This window comes from Sphaerodactylus townsendi, linkage group LG14 (assembly GCF_021028975.2).
Source record: "Sphaerodactylus townsendi isolate TG3544 linkage group LG14, MPM_Stown_v2.3, whole genome shotgun sequence".
NCBI lineage: Eukaryota > Metazoa > Chordata > Lepidosauria > Squamata > Sphaerodactylidae > Sphaerodactylus > Sphaerodactylus townsendi.
The window spans coordinates 48,418,542-48,432,986 of NC_059438.1; positions in this window are offsets into that span (position 1 = coordinate 48,418,542).

Consider the following 14,445-nt stretch of genomic DNA (forward strand, 5'->3'; position numbering starts at 1 on the left):
ATCAGTGATAAAACAGATTCCCCACCACACAATCACTCCACACTGCCACAGAGAGAAACACACCTTCTAATGTCCTGGCCTTAGATACATCTTAAGACTTATGAAGCGTGGCAGGGGTGTGTACGGTGTTGATAAACAGGTCAGATTGAATTAGTTCTTCTGAACTCTCACAGATAATAAAAATATAATCCACAAACCTCCCGTAAAAAACTCTTGTAAATAGCATCATTATTTGGAACAAGATCTCTTTCAAGTCCACCATAAATATATTCACCAGCAGGGACGTAGGTATAGATTTTTTTATGGGGGGTTGGGGGCGGGACCACCCCCACCCACCCCTAGGGCATGGCCACACCTCCCCAAGCCCCGTCCCCATCCTAGTACTTATAAAAGCAGCTCTCTGAGGCCGGGGATGGAATACTCCCCTGCCCTCCACCAGCTGGGCTCCCAGCCGGCAGCCAGAAGTTCCTTCTGCCCTCCCCTCTGGGCAGAGGCATAGAGGGAAAATGGAGTTTTGCACACACACACCCCCGGGCAGCCGCTGTGATGCTGGAATCCACCCCCAAACAGCATCACTTTCAAAGGTGTTTAAACTAGAGAGCCCAAATTCTCCTTTTAAATCCACCTTAAAGGGACAATCTGGGATCCCTAGTTAAACAACATTGAAAGTGATGCTGTTTGGGGGTGGAATATCCCCCACCATGAAACAGCATCACTTTCAATGTGGCGTAGTGGTTAAGAGCAGGTGCATTCTAATCTGGAGGAACCGGGTTTGATTCCCTGCTCTGCCGCCTGAGCTGTGGAGGCTTATCTGGGGAACTCAGATTAGCCTGTGCACTCCCACACACGCCAGCTGGGTGACCTTGGGCTAGTCACAGCTTCTCGGAGCTCTCTCAGCCCCACCCACCTCACAGGGTGTTTGTTGTGAGGGGGGAAGGGCAAGGAGATTGTAAGCTCCTTTGAGTCTCCTACAGGAGAGAAAGGGGGATTATAAATCCAAACTCTTCTCCTAAACTGAGGACCTCAGATTCTCCCTTTAAATCCATGCAGAAGGAGGTGGATTTAAAAAGAGAATCTGGGGAAATTTGGGGGGGTGCCTGCTGTCAGGGTGCAATTGTTAAGCTAGAAGCACCAAACTTTCAGGGTATCTTTAGGAGACTCTCCTAATGATACCACCCAGGTTTGGTGCAGGTTGGTTCAGGTGGTCCAAAGTTATGGAACCTCAAAAGTGTAGCCCCCATCTCCTATTAGCTCCCATTGGAAACAATGGGGGCACCCCCTTTGGGAGTCCATAACTTTGGACCCCCTGGACCAAACCTCACCAAACCTGGGTAGTATCATCAGAAGGGTCCCCCAAACAATCCCTGAAAGTTTGGTGCTGCTAGCCTAAACAATGCGCCCCCTGCAGGCAAGGTCGTAGGTAACAGGGGTGGGTTCTCGGGTTCAAACCATTCATGTCCAAAGCGCCGTCCATCCGTTTGTGGGTTTTTTAAACATTTTTAGTGTTTTTCGGCTTTTTGCCTGCAGGGGGCACATTGTTTAGGCTAGCAGCACCAAACTTTCAGGGATTGTTTGGGGGACTCTCCTGATGATACTACCCAGGATTGGAGAGGTTTGGTTCAGGGGGTCCAAAGTTACGGACTCCCGTGTCTTGGGTGGGAGACATGGCAGGATCAAGCCAGAACTTATTATATTAATTCTGTATTCATTATATTAATGCTATAATATCCATAATTATATGCAAGGTCAAACAAGATCAATGCATTTTCATTTTTATAAAATAATTATTTACTTCACTTATACCCCACTTTTCTCCCCAGTGGGAACCCAATAAGGCTTCTGTCATTCACCTGTCCTTCATTTTACCCTCACAACAATCCTGTGAGGTAGGTAATAGTGAAAGTGTGGGGCTGGACCGAGGTCACCGAACAAGTTCCCAAGGCAGGATAGGGATCCTATGAATGGGAAAAGAACCAGGTCAGCCAAAACCCCAAATTGCTTGCCACAACACAAGGATTCGTTACAATGAATGTATTTCTAACACACAGTCCATTTCTACTCATTCATAGTCCATAGAGAAAATGAGTCCAAGCGCGATGGGACCACCGTCCACTCACCGCGCTCCCAAAGTACGTAATAGCCGGAAAAAACCAGCTGGGCAGGTTGAAGACGCGGAGCGGCGAAGATGGTCTCTGAACGCAGCACGCAATTCCACAAGCAGCAAGCAGCAAGACACCTATGCGCTACAGTGCGTTTTTGCAGGTCTTCTTCAGTGCACAACTGTTGTAATAATACTAGTTTCCAATCCGTCATACATAATTGCTACTGGTTACCAGTTTGTGCTATGAATCCTTCACTGGATGTTACCTCTTGAATCGCGCTTTGACTCCTTTTCTCTATGAACTATGAACGAGTAGAAATGGGCTGTGTGTTAGAAATATTTCTTGGATATTTGATATGCTTTTCTGTTCATTGATTGCTGACTAGTATCTGAGCAATAATTAATATAATACATTCATTGTAATGCTTCCTTGTGTTGCGGCAAGTAATTTGGGGTTTTGGCTGACCTGGTTCTTTTTCCATTCGTGTTTAATTCTTGCCTTTGTATTCATTGTCAAGGATAGGGATCCTCACCTGGGTTTTCCAGATCCTAGTCCTACATTACACTAGCAGCTGCAAGAGACCCTGACTTGGATGGGGGTCAGGGCCAGTTCACCTCCCAGATTGACAGGGGAGGTCAGATTGGATGGGGCAAGGGGCACGGCTAAGGACTGTCATAATCTCCCAGGCTGGTCTGCCTGCCATCCAGACCTGGAGCAACGCAGGAAGGGAAGCAGGCTGCCTCATCACTACTACAGCTGCTACCAAACTCTGGTAGACTGCAGAGGGTCTCTACAGTGCATTGGATCTGGGCAGCACAAGCAAGTGAAGCACATTCGCCTCTCCCTGTACTGTCTTCATGTGACTCCAAGGAAGGGTCTACTGGTGGAAGGGTGATGCCTGCCTGCCCCCACTGCCACTTCTTGGGTCCAGGCTGTCTTGGAGCTGGAGCCAGGCAGCAGCACGAGCTGCTTGGGAAATTCCTGGGCACTTAAGAGTAGTGCCTGGGAGGGAAGTTCATCAGGGATATGATACCATAGAGTCCACCCTCCAAAGCTGCCATTTCCTCCAGGTGAATTGCTCTCTACGGTCTGGGGATGGGATGTTAATTTGGGAGAACTCCAGGCCTCATCTGGAATTTGGCAACCCTAAGAAAGGGAGGCGACATGCCTCCTCCCATGCCGTGCTCCTGCTGGTTGGGTTGAGCTGGCCCTGACCAGCCCTTCGGGGATAGGGCGGTATACTAAATTTAATAAATAATGATGATGATGATGATGATGATGATGATGATGATGATGATGATGATGATGATGATGATGATGATGATGATGATGATAATAATAATAATAATAATAATAATAATAATAATAATAATAATAATAATAATAATAATAATAATAATAATAATGGGTGGGAGGAATTAAGCCAAGGGAAGCCACTGCCAGCATTTCAGGTCCTTAAGAGAAGAACTTTCCACTCTGCCAGCCAATCATACTCTTGCTTGCAACCAGAACTGAAAACCTCAGAGCTGCAGAGCTGGTGGAAAACCTCAAAGCAGGCAGGCGGGCGGGCATCATCTAGCGCTGCCGAGGAGAGAAGCTCTGCGGATTCAGGACCAAGGACAGCACTTGCGTTGGGAAACCTCCCGGCAAGGCACACTGTACAGACCGCCCCTGCCACAGCAGGGCAGAGGTCAGCCTCTTGCTCCTGGCAGAGTGCTTGCTGCAAAACCACTTTGTGTAAATGTCAGTAAGAGGCACACAGAGAGAGGCACAATGTTCAGTGATAACAGTGATGCAAGCGCATACTCCAGTCAGGCTCTGGGCAATCAACATGCTGGATTAATCACGGTGTGTTTGAATTCTGCAAATAAGCAGTGCAGTACAAACTACTAGTTGTAGCAATGAGGAGCGACAGAGGGAGTCGTGGAGCTTAGCCTCGACAGATAGGACACCTCAAACCAGAAATCTTTGGTTCTACATGAGGCTAAATGTTCGGAATTTGTTTACCCATTATTGGCAAGCATGAATAATGACACTGATGGAGCGGATGAAGTGGAAATGTGACCATGAAACGGGCACTTATGTGGGAACCCGTCTGTGCATTTACATGGGCTCATGTCTACAGGCTCACTGGCACATGTTTTTCCCTTCTTTGATTTAGTTTATTGTATTGGAATGTGGATTCTTTATTTGTTATATACCATGTTTCCCCGAAAATAAGACAGTGTCTTATACTAATTTTTGCTCCCAAAGATGCGCTATGTCTTATTTTCAGGGGATGTCTTATTTTTCTGTGTTCTGTTCGTCGGGCAGGCTTCCAAACAAAAACTTTGCTACGTCTTACTTTCGGAGGATGCCTTATATTTCTCACTTCAGCAAAACCTCTACTGCGTCTTATTTTCCGGGGATGTCTTAGGCTCATTCCGCACATGCAGAATAATGCACTTTCAAACTGCTTTCTGCACTCTTTGAAGCTGTGCAGAATGGCAAAATCCACTTGCAAACAGTTGTGAAAGTGGTTTGAAAACGCATTATTTTGCGTGTGCGGAAGGGGCCTTATATTAGGGGAAACAGGGTACTTGTGAATCTTCAATTATTTACACCTTGTTTATTAATATACACACTGTTTCAAATTATATGCAATTGTATCTTTTGTGGCCAGTGTGGTAGGTTCTGTTTGTTGCTTGAGAGCCAAAGAAGACCAAGTAATGTGACTCACTTACATGTTTCTGGTGCCTGCCAAGTGTTTTTTGAAAATAGGTAGGGTCAAAAGGGGCTTTTGCCCAACAAGACTGACTACTGGAGATTTGATGGCCTCTGCAGATTTTTGATGATAATTCTTTGGCAGCAGCTGCTACCACATCACAAGATTCTTCACTGTGTGACTGAAGATAAGCCACGGCAGCCATTTTGCTATAGCCATTCTGTGATTTTACCCACCATAATGTATCAGGATTCCAAAGGTGTTGGGTACCCCTGCATCCAACCTCAGCATTCTGCCACTAAAACCACAAAAGCTGACACAATCAACAATTGCTCATTTATACGCCCCCATGGGAGCATTTAATAACTATGATCCGAAAATAAATCACTGTTGTTCAGAACAGCTGACTCATGGGACAGAACACTGAGCAACAAACCATTCAGAGTGGTTTTTTAACTTATTAACTCTGACGTTGCGGCCATTTAATCCATTAACTAAATAAATGTGGTGCTTCAGTTCCATCAGTATTTGGTAGGCAATTAGTGATACCTGCTTCTCTAAAATAATTGCTAAAATCATCCTCGGCGTATGGACAGCATACAAATAATTGAGAACATTGTGATTGGCGTGGAAAGTATCCTTTAGAAAGGGACAGTGCTGATTAAAATTCCCATTTGAAATCCATGGTTTATTCATTAATCAGTCTATCAATTATGCTAATTCACATTGCCAGCCCAAATGAGTCAGAAAACAGGTAATTACATTTGGTTCGCTAAAAGACTAGCATGCGCCGAAAAAGGCCGCCTCTGCTACAGTGATGAATGAAGCCTCCATGTGCAGGTGTGAACCACAAGTGATTTTTTTTTAAAAAAAGAATAGCTAATCTAAAGAAAAGTTGTGAACTGTGTCAAGTCACAGAAGGTGCATTTTATTCTGATTCGCCAAGAGCAGGACACAGGGCATTTTTAGCAGAAAGGTGGCATTACCTCGTTGAAAAGGGGCTTATCTAGAATCTTTTGCAGTGGCTCCGTTGTGATGGATGGTAGTGAAATCTACAGCGAAATGTGCCGGTTCAAGGGATTCCCTAATGCAATATCCTATTTTAGATGTTCCTATTTTTGATGTCTCTCTTCCTGAATGTCAGGTGAAAGGAGAGGAGAGGAGGGGGAGGGGAGGGGGAGGGGAGGGGGAATGGTCCACTTATGTTTGCCACCTCCAGTTTAAAAAAATTAATGCAGGTTTGGGGCAGGGTTGGGGGAGGGAGAGACTCCGTGGGGTATAATGCAATACAGACCACTATCCAAAGCAGCCATTTGCTCCAAGGAAACTGATCACTGGAGATCAGTTGTGATTTGGGGAGATCTCCAAGCCCCACATGGAGGTTGGCAACACTAGACCCAACCAGAGGTGGGATCCAGCAGGTTCTCACAGGTTCCCGAGAGTAGGTTACTAATTATTTGTGTGTGCCAAGAGGGGGTTACTAATTGGTGATTTTGCCATGTGATTTTTGCCTTAGTTACGCCCCTCCTCTCAGCAGTAGCGCGCAGAACTGGAAGCAGTCTAGCAGGAGGTGCACCGGGGTGCGTGGCAGCCTGAGCCTGCGTGCATTCGTTTCCTGCTCAAGGACCGGCGCAGCGGCTGCATCCTTGCCACAGCCCCGCCCAGGAATGCCCTGCCCCCAGAATGCCCGGGCCATGCCCCCGTCATGCCCCGCCCAGCCCCACTGGCGCTACGCCACAGTTTGAATCCCACCACCATGGGAACCTGTTACTAAAATTTTTGGATCCCACCACTGGACCCAACCTGTTCTTTTTTCCCCAACCCTACCCCGCTGGCCTGCACACAGAGGTGATCTGTGGCGCCTGACTCTTGATGGGGTTCCACTTGAACCCACCTCAACAGTCAAGAGCTTGGGAGTGATCCTGGACTCTACGTTGTCCACGGAGGTCCGATCACCAAGGCGGCCCAACTGGCATTTTTTCACCTTCTACTCATCTTTCTCTCACCTGGCTACAGTGATCCATGCGACGGTCACCTCCAGATTGGACTAGTGCAATGTGCTCTAGACTGAGCTGCCCTTGGTCGAATCCCCACTTGAAATTTGCACACAGATCCAAACCTGTTCGTTGTGAAACAGTGCCCTCTTCATCGGAGTTTCTCCCTCCCCACCGTAGTGAGCACACAGCAGACACACCCGGTTGCAGAACTCTTAGCAATCCCCACTACCAGGCGAGCTCACTTCGCTGGTCTCTCCTGATTGGCTGGCGTGCCTTGATGGGGTGGGACCTTTCCCCACTGCAGAAACGTACATTGTAAGGGCGGGATCAAAAAAACCAGTGTGTAAAAGTTTACCGTTTAACTGTTTAACTGTGCAAACAGTCAGTTGTTACCTATGTAAACTATTAACAATTCAAAGTTACACATTTGACTGTTTAACATTTGCATCCCCTTCTACTGGCCAATCGCAAAAGCGGAAACGAAACCAAGGAAAGGCTGCCTGAATTCCGCGTCACACTCCAGGGCAGGAAACAAGTCAGGGTTTCAACCCTCATCCCTCCCCTTGGATCAGCCCTGAACCGTGTTAATGGGGTCTATGCCACTTGCAACCAGGTCCTGCCGGAACGCGGATTAACGGGGAGAACGAGCGCCAGAAACGGAATCTGCCACGCAAGCAATGGGGAGGTTGTCCCTCAAACCTGGTTAGTTTGTGTTCTGAAACCTGGCTAAGACGGTAGTGGGGATTCGATCCTTGAGACTGATCTGGAAACTCCAGCTGGTCCAAAATGCAGCTGCCCAGCTCCTCTTGGGGATGCCATGGTGCGCACATATATCACCGGTACTGTGCAAGCTGCACTGGTTGCCAGTTGAGAGCCGGATCAGAGTCAAGGTTTTGGCATTGATGTTTAAAGCCCTTCATGGTCTGGGCCTAGGATATTTGTTTGACCACCTCTTCCGTTATAACCCCCAGTGGACAATAAGACCAGGAGCCAAAAGACTCCTAATTACACTGGCCCATGGGAGGTCCATCTGGCCTCAACACAGGCCAGGGCCTTCTCAGCCTTGGCCCCTTCCTGGTGGAACAGCTGCCCAGAGGAGATCAGGGCCCTGCAGGATATCATGGAGTTCCGCAGGGCCTGCAAAACAGAGTTGTTCCACCAGGCATTCCATTGCGGCTGGTCCTATCATGACGCCCAGCCTCCCATGGGGCTATGTGTCATGGGTCTTACTTCTCCTGCTTGGTTTTCACAGACTCCAACGAAGCTTGGCTTTATTGATGATTGATTCTATGGATTTTGTGGTTTCATCTAATTATTTTGGGTTCTGCCTTCGACTTTTAAACTATGGGTATTTATGGCCGAGACAGTTTTATGTAATGTAATTTTGCTTGTACATCGCCCAGAGCCAGACCTGGGAGGGGCGAATAATCAATCGAATGAATGAATGAATGAATGAATGAATGAATGAATGAATGAATGAATGAATGAATGAATGAATGAATGAATGAATGAATGAATGAATCTCCTTTACAGTTTATACCGAGAAGGAAGGGAAACTTCCAGCCTCCTCTCTGCCCTCTTTGTTTTTGGCCCCAAAGAAAAGCAAGGAGATTTTTTCAGGTTGATCATCAGCCAAAGGCCACTTTACAATAATATATTACAGGAAGATTTTCCTTGTCTTTATAGGGGTTTTTTGGTAAATGTTATGAACATACAGACAAAAGGTTCCACCGGGCCTTTGGAGGGACCGGCCGCTGATGGTGTCCCCCCTTTCTTGGCTCTTACATCTGGGCCTTGTATTATCTGATGGGACTCGCCGTTCCTCCCTTTGGGAAAGGATTTAATAATAGGTCGCCGGGCGCCACTCACACTTATAATTATTAGAATTATAGTTAGTCTCTCGCTGCTTTTATAGGTTTTAACTAATTTATGATTGTTTTATGATTGTATTTTTACCATATGCTGTACACCGCCCGGAGCCCTTCGGGGATAGGGCGGTATAAAAGCCCAAAGTATAAATATAAATAAATAAAATAAAGGTTGAATGGTGTTTGCAAATCAATATGAAAATTTTCACCTCTGCATTTTCTGTGCTCTGAGATTTCTGTTTTTGGCCTCCTCTGTTCCCCAGGTTCTCCTCATTGGTGTGGTGAGGGTGTCACCAGGGGGCTACAGCCCTAACTGCCACATCTTGGGGGATGTACTGACGCCTCCACCCTCACAACTGGCCCCAGCCCATTCGGAGCAGTTCAATGCCGCCGGGCTGTTCCCACCCCCAAACTCCACGTGGAGCAGTTGCCTGACCCCAACCTTCACATGGAGTTCAGAGGCCCATTTGCTGCTGATCTCAGGAGGCCAGGTCTACCTTTGAACTGCAGGCTTTCTGTCTGCAGTTTAATGCTGGCCCCAAGTCTCACTGAGGCCAGCAGCAAACTGAACCCGGAAGGCTGACTGGCTGCAGTTTTATTTTGTTGACTCCGCCCCCAAGCACCACGAGGCTTGGAGGTGGAGCCAACAGCATAAACACCCCTCTCTCTCTCTCTCTCTCTCTCTCTCTCTCTCTCTCTCCCTCTCCCTCGGTTGTTGTGAGGAAAAAGTAGAGGAGGCTGATAAGCTGCTTAGCACAAATGAAAGAAATAAGCAGACAGACAGAGAAGTGGAAGCTCTGTTTATAGAATTCTCAGCATCAAGTTTGGTTTGGTTCTAGGACATTAGGCTAGTTTAGCCACTCACAGTCTTAAAAACATAATTATATTCAGTTCTGCATAACTGAACTCAGAGGTGGGATCCAGCAGGTTCTCACCAGTTCCCGAGAGTGGGTGACTAATTATTTGTGTGTGCCAAGAGGGGGTTACTGATTGGGTCGGCTTTTCCGTTAGAAATCCCATTAGGTCCAAAAATCATAAAGTCCTGTTGTTTCCTAAGTGGCTGGTTAGCAAAGGTGGAAAACGGGATAATTCTCCCTGTTGGGCTGTTTTAAAAACATGTTTTAGAAATATGGTAAAGTTCCTTGTTTCAGGAAAGTCTCCTTTTGATTTCTAGAAACAAAATGAAGTATTTGAAAGTATGAAGTATTTGACAGGCAGTCAATTAGAGGAGAAGTAGTTGTTTCTGTTGGCAGCAGATGATAGGACTTCCTATAATGAGTTTAAATTATGGACAGAAAGATACCAGCTGGAAATTAGGAACTTTTTTTACAGTAAGAGTTTTTTATAGTAACAGAGAAATTATTAATGCCCCGCCCCTGGAATGCCCGGCCACGCCCCTGTCGTGCCCCGCCCAGCCCCATTGGCGCTACGCCACTGTTTGAATCCCACCACCATCAGAACCTGTTACTAAAATTTTTGGATCCCACCACTGACTGAACTGTACAACTGAACATTATTTAATCACTAGCAATATAATGCCTGGTGTTTCATGCCCAGGGCTGGTGCCCTAAGCATCACAGGGGAGTCATAGTCAGAGGCGTATTGGGGGGAAATGGCATGCAGGGACAACACCTGCTCTGCCCCCCCCCCCACTCAGGGGCAGGAGGCAGAGGTGGCTCAGGCGGGCACTGGAGTGGCAGGCCGGCTCCTGGGTGGTGCCCGTCTGAACCCCCCCCCACCTCCCTGCAGGCTGCCTCCTGCCCTGGGGAGAGCAGAAGCCAGCCTGTAGGGAGGCGGGGGAAGGGTGCCTTGGCGGGTGGCCCAGGAGGCCACCCACCACAAGGGTCTGGGGAGGGTAGGAGGCGACTCGAATGGGCACCTCGGCAGCAGGCCAGTTCTTGGCAGCAGGCCGACTCTGTCTTTTGGTGCCTTCACTGCTCCGACCCAGCTCTGCCGAGCCAGGTCAGCGTGGGGGAGGAGGGGGGGCCATTGCGCCCGGGGTCATTTGAGACCCCCCCCAATCCCTGTGGTCACAGTGCTGGCCAATTTCTAATTTTAAACCAGACTTTTCGAAGCGGATATTTTTCATTCACGAATTCTTCAAGAACAATATTTAAAGAAATAAACCAGCACAGAGGATTTTTAAGAAGTGGGGGGGGGGGGCAAGAGAGATACAGGGAGAGAAATGAATGCATCAACTTAAAATAATAAAAGTGTCCCTCCCGCCCTCAGTCTGATGAGTATTAATGCAGTCTGGACTTCTGGGAGAAATTAGACCTGTCAAAAGGAAATGAAAAATCGGTTTGGGCCGCCTGAGTAACAGACAGCTCAGCAGTTTGCTTTATGGTAGCGAGTGGCATAGATCTCGTCAGCCGACATCCCTCCCTTATTAAAACCAGGGGATGGCAACTTTCCAGATGTGCCAGAGAGAAATAATTGCTTTAATTACATGAGAACCCTTCTCTCCTATATTGCACGCCAACTCTGCTGCCCACCACAGTTTCAACCATGAGAGGGACATTCAGCTTGTGCGTGTGTGCGTGTGCGTGCATGCGAGTGTGTTTGTGTGTGTGTGTTTTGGAAGCTGTGCCAAGGAAACTTCCCCATCAGCCAAACTCAAATAAAACCAGACTGATTTATGTGCTGTACAAAATTGAGAATTCCTCCCAAAGGAGACTGTTGTCTTTTCTGCTTTTGCAGGTAGTCTATCGTGAGCCTTTAAAAGCCGTTTCACCTGGGAAAAGTCCCTAACTCTGAGCAGCTGCCGGTTGACTTGACTCTGCCTTGATGACCTAGGCATGCTCTGTTTCACTAGAGATCAGGACAGCGCTCCTAAGTTGAACGCAGAAATGAGCACAATCGGTGACAAGCAAGAGTGGCTTTTCCAGTCCATCCCAACCCACTTCCAAACTTTGATTAAAAAGAGTTGTCTGTTTTGAGGTGTGGTGAAAACCTTTTCTTTACTGGCTTTTTGTATGATTATCCTAAGATATAATTCAGTCAGCTTGGAACGCGCAGCGACGACTCACTCACAGTCAATCCCTGACGAGACTCCAGCACACGAGCAAGGGAAGCCTTGAATGGCTGAGGCGGCTCATGCATGCTGGCTTCCTTCCCCTCCTAACGATGAGCAAGCGTCAGGGGCGTACCACCCAGGAGGACAGATGGGTCAGATGTCCCTGGGCTGCTTAGTCACAGGGGTGGGGGGTGGGAAATTGCCTTCACACACCTCCTCCTTTGAGATGACCTGGTGCAAAAAAATGTTGTTTGATCGTTGGAGGGGGGGTGGCTGCCCATACACGGGGGGCAGAAAACTCAGATTTTGCACCAGTCTGCATTTTCCCTAGATACGCCTCTGGCCAGCATCACTCTCGCCCAATTCCCAATGAGGCTCCCGAGCATGAGCGCAGGATGGCTTCAGTGGCAGAAAGGTTCCCCCCTAACAAGAACCTGTGCGAGCAGGCTGAGGGAGGGAGAGGTGTGCAGTTAGCCCGTGGCTAACTTTTAAAGAAAAAAATTAAGGCCAATCAATGTGTGTCTCTCATCCCCACTGCCTTCAAATTTTGGGGGAAACCAGGTCACTCTCCCCTGTCCCCTCCCCCCCTTCAAATCTGGTTGTGCAGGTTGGTTCCAATCCCTTCATCAAAAAGAAACTAGCAAACATTCAGTACTAGGCCTGCCAACCTCCAGGTGGGGGCTGGAGATGTAGAACTACAACTGTATAGAAAGAAATATTACAAGAAGAAGAAGAGGAGGAAGAGGAAGAGGAAGAGGAGGAGGAGGAGGAGGAGGAGTGGTTTGGATTTATATCCCCCTTTCTCTCCTGCAGGAGACTCAAAGGGGTGTACAATCTCCTGGCAAAGGCGGCTAAGGGCAGAGTCAAGAGGCTCACACCTAAGGCTCTTCAGGAGATCCTGTCAGGCTTATTCTGTCTACCACCTGTGAAGGAACATTGATAGCTCTGTGAGGGGATTTTACTTTTCCCTCCAAAACTGGATATCCTTATCAGGCTGAATTGGGCACTCTCAAATGACTCCTTGAGGCGTAGGAGGATAAGAGCTCGTGTATCTAATCTGGAGGAACCGGGTTTGATTCCCAGCTCTGCCGTCTGAGCTGTGGAGGCTTATCTGGGGAATTCAGATTAGCCTGTGCACTCCCACACACGCCAGCTGGGTGACCTTGGGCTAGTCACAGCTTCCCGGAGCTCTCTCAGCCCCACCCACCTCACAGGGTGTTTGTTGTGAGGGGGGAAGAGAAAGGAGATTGTCAGCCCTTTTGAGTTTTCTGCAGTTCCGTTTGGACTTAGGCTCAGGTATAAGGTGACCAGATGGTGACCTTTGTGAACGGGGAAGGGGTAGGCGGCCGCGCGTGCACAGCCACAGGAGCGCATGGTCTTCTGGGGCGCTGCCGTTTCCCACCCTGTGACAGGGCAGGAAACGGCAGCGCCCCAGAAGGCTGTGCTCCTGCGGCCACACGTGCAGGAGGCTGCCGCACTGCCTTGTGCCCCAGAAGGCAGTGCAGCAGCCTCCCAAAAATCGGGACAAGGGAACTAACCCACAGGACACGGGACAAATTGTGTGAAGGCGGGACTGTCCCGCCAAAAGTGGGACGTCTGGTCAGCCTACTCAGGTATCACACACCCTTTCCCAGTCCTTCACTACAACTGGCTATACAGCCTCTTGAGCAGCAAAGCTCTCTTTCTCTCAGCTCTCTGCTTTCTCTCTGGTCGCCTTTCTGCCTTTCTTTCTGGTCCCCTCATGAACAAACACCCTCTGGCCTTTCATAGGCAGCTGCTCAGGTTAACTCATTAAATTCCTTTTTACTGTCAGAACTGAACTTTAAAATTAACCCTTCTTAAGCAGTCCATCACAGTTCCCTAGAGATGTAAAGAGATCCGGTCTCACTGCTGCACCTACCACCAACAGCTGTCTAGAGCCCGTTGTATTGTTTAGCACAACGGGGTTTACTGCTAGTTGTATATAATTTTGTTGCAGCTTTTCTTATTATTAGCTGCCTCAGAATTCCATCAGATCATCCTGTTATCACTGCAGACATCTATCTGATCTACTTCGATTAATTTTTATATAGATTTCTACATTTTGTCCCTCATCTGTTTGTTCTGAGGAGCTGATGTAACCCCCATGCTCAGAATGGGTTGACCCAGAAAGGGGTGGAGACTCAAAGCAGCAGGAGGCTGCAGAGCTCATGTAGTTTGGAGGAGATGAGGCTACCAGACTCGGACCTTGATTGGTATAAGCCCTTAACACCTTGTTAAGGTAACTGCAATGTTGTTGGGAACTAGTGGGAAGGGAGTTGTTTATTTTTGCTATGTTGTAAATGTTGGAGTTTATTGTTTCAGGGTTTCTTTTTGTGTTTGTAATGGGTGAGAGTTCTCCTGGAAACCTTCATCATCTTGAATCCTGTTCACCAAGCCCTTGCAGTCTTCAGGAGCCAACCCACTTGCAAAGAAGAATTGGACTTGGCAATTACAGAAGACTGTAAATATAAGGACTTGAAAATGCAACCTGAACAGGACCTTGAAGTGTGATGTTAAATGTTGATGTTATATGTTAAGAAAGTAAACCATTTTGTGTTTTTTTATTGTTGTTGCAAACTCATTCCAAGTTCTGCCCCACAGAACCCACAGATAGAGGTTACACTGGCACAACTAGGCCTTGTTGTCCCAGTCACTGGTCAAAAGTGTCAAGACCAGCCCCACAGTTTTGTCAGGCCTTTGGGTCTCCTGGAAAAGGTTGGGACCACCTCCCTGGCTA